The following is a 2,500-nucleotide window of genomic DNA, read 5'->3' as shown; positions in this document are numbered from 1 at the left end:
GCGGGCGAGAGAGCAAGCCAGCAGGGGCTGTCCGCGCGTCGCGCAGCGCGGCATGGCTGCGGGGGCCGCGCGCGCGCGCCCAAGCGCCCAAGGGCCCCCAAGGGCCCCAGGCCCTCAGGCCCCAGCGCCCCAGCGCCCAGCGCGGGCGGGCGCGCGCGCGCGTGTGGTCTTTGAGGGGCGCCGGCCTGGTGGCTCCCTAAAGAGCAATAAGTGTCATTGCAGCTCTGGCAGGGGGAGACACTACTAGGTCCCAGCTGTCACCCCCCCTCTAAAAAATTCATTTCTTGGTATTTTGAGCTGAAATTTTGCACAGAGGTTGGCAAAAATCCAATCCACCTTCATTAATTTTCCCAGAATTTTTCGAGGTCGGGAAGTATTTGTTTTAATTTTCCTACCATTAGAAATCGAGTAAATCCGCAAAACTAGGAACCGGCCCGGAATGACCCCAAATTCAGTGGGCAGCCTCATAAAAATATGGCTGATTTTACTGGATTGGTTTCATGTGGAAAGCACGACGTTTTCTTGTAGGAATGCGGGAACCCCGGCAGCTCGCCTGCCGCGGCCAGCGACGTCGGGGACGCTGGCCTGCGCTGTCGAGCCCGCGAGGGCTGTCTCCGCGGCAGGCCCCCCCTGAACGGGGCACGACAGGCCACCGCGCTGGCTCGTCCAGCGTCGACAGTCCCTCGTCCAGGTTTCAGATCGCGCCAAGTCGAACCCATGACCTGCTCAAGCCATCGTGCGCTGCCGAATTCGCATCTGCGTGTAGGCTGCCATTCCACGCGGCAGCCCCTGTTTTCGTCAGCGTGCCCCCCTGACGAATTTTCCTGCCTGGCCCAGTCCAGCGTCCAGCCCCTGTTCGTCGAAAAATCTGCGCTGCCGATTTTCCACGCGGCAGCCCCTCTTTTCGTCAGCGTGCCCCCCTGACGAATTTTCCTGCCTGGCCCGGCCAGTCCAGCCCCTGTTCGTCGAAAAATCTGCGCTGCCGATTTTCCACGCGGCAGCCCCTCTTTTCGTCAGCGTGCCCCCCTGACGAATTTTCCTGCCTGGCCCGGCCGGTCCAGCATCCAGCCCCTGTTCGTCGAAAAATCTGCGCTGCCGATTTTCCACGCGGCAGCCCCTGTTTTCCTCAGCGTGCCCCCCTGACGAATGTTCGTCGAAAAATCTGCGCTGCCGATTTTCCACGCGGCAGCCCCTCTTTTCGTCAGCGTGCCCCCCTGACGAATGTTCGTCGAAAAATCTGCGCTGCCGATTTTCCACGCGGCAGCCCCTCTTTTCGTCAGCGTGCCCCCTGACGAATTTTCCTGCCTGGCCCAGTCCAGCGTCCAGCCCCTGTTCGTCGAAAAATCTGCGCTGCCGATTTTCCACGCGGCAGCCCCTCTTTTCGTCAGCGTGCCCCCCTGACGAATTTTCCTGCCTGGCCCGGCCGGTCCAGCCCCTGTTCGTCGAAAAATCTGCGCTGCCGATTTTCCACTCCGCAGCCCCTGTTTTCGTCAGCGTGCCCCCCTGACGAATTTTCCTGCCTGGCCCGGCCAGTCCAGCGCCCAGCCCCTGTTCGTCGAAAAATCTGCGCTGCCGATTTTCCCCGACGAACCTGCAGCTGCACAAATCCGCGCTGCCACTGCCCCATTGTCTGGACCAACAGTCTTTTCCATCAAGCCCTGGACTATAAATCGTCCAGACTCATCGCCAGCACCCGCTGCCGATTCTGCCGACTTTGCCGATTTCGTCGGCGCTGCCGATTCCAACACTGCCCGCCGTGCCTGAACCAGCGCTGTTTCGTCAGCGTGTCCCCTTGACGAATTTCCCTGCCTGGCCTGGACAGTCCATCTTCCAGCCCATGTTCATCGAAAAATCTGCACTGCCGATTTCCCCGACGAACCTGCAGCTGCACAAATCTGTGCTGCCGATTTCCCCCCCTGTCGGCATGGCTGCCGCTGCCCCGATGTCCAGACCAACAGTCTTTTTTGTCGACTTTGCCGATTTTGTCCGCGCTGCCGATTCCAACACTACCCCCTGCATCCAAACCAGCATTGTTTCGTCAGCTCTTCCCCTGACGATTTTAGCCCTGTAACAAACAGTAGGCCTCCAATCCCGCCAACGGGAGCCAAGTTGATAGGGAAGAGAATTGAATGACGCGCCTGGTCCTCGCACCCCGCCACCCGAGGGGCCTTTTTCCCGGCAGCCTCTGAAAAACTCTAGCTTTCACGGTCCTCGCCGCCCCTCACCACCATGGCAGGCCTCTAATCCCACCCATCAGCAGTTGTAGCCGATAGGGCAGTGATTTGAATGACGCGTCGCGGGCCTCCGGGTCATCTCACCCGGCCATTAATTGGAGCGTTTTTGGCTGGCCGAGGATGGGGGGATGGATCTCTTCTTCCGAAAAAGCAAACAGTACATCGGGAGTTATGTTGACGGGGCATGGAATTGAATGACCCGTCGCGGGCCGCCGGGTCATCTCACCCGGCCATCCCGGGGAGCGTTTTTCCCGGCAGCATCGGGG

The sequence above is a fragment of the Populus nigra genome, chromosome 2 (genome assembly GCF_951802175.1).
Source record: "Populus nigra chromosome 2, ddPopNigr1.1, whole genome shotgun sequence".
NCBI lineage: Eukaryota > Viridiplantae > Streptophyta > Magnoliopsida > Malpighiales > Salicaceae > Populus > Populus nigra.
The sequence above is the reverse complement of the archived record's forward strand: the minus strand, read 5'-3'. Positions refer to the sequence as shown.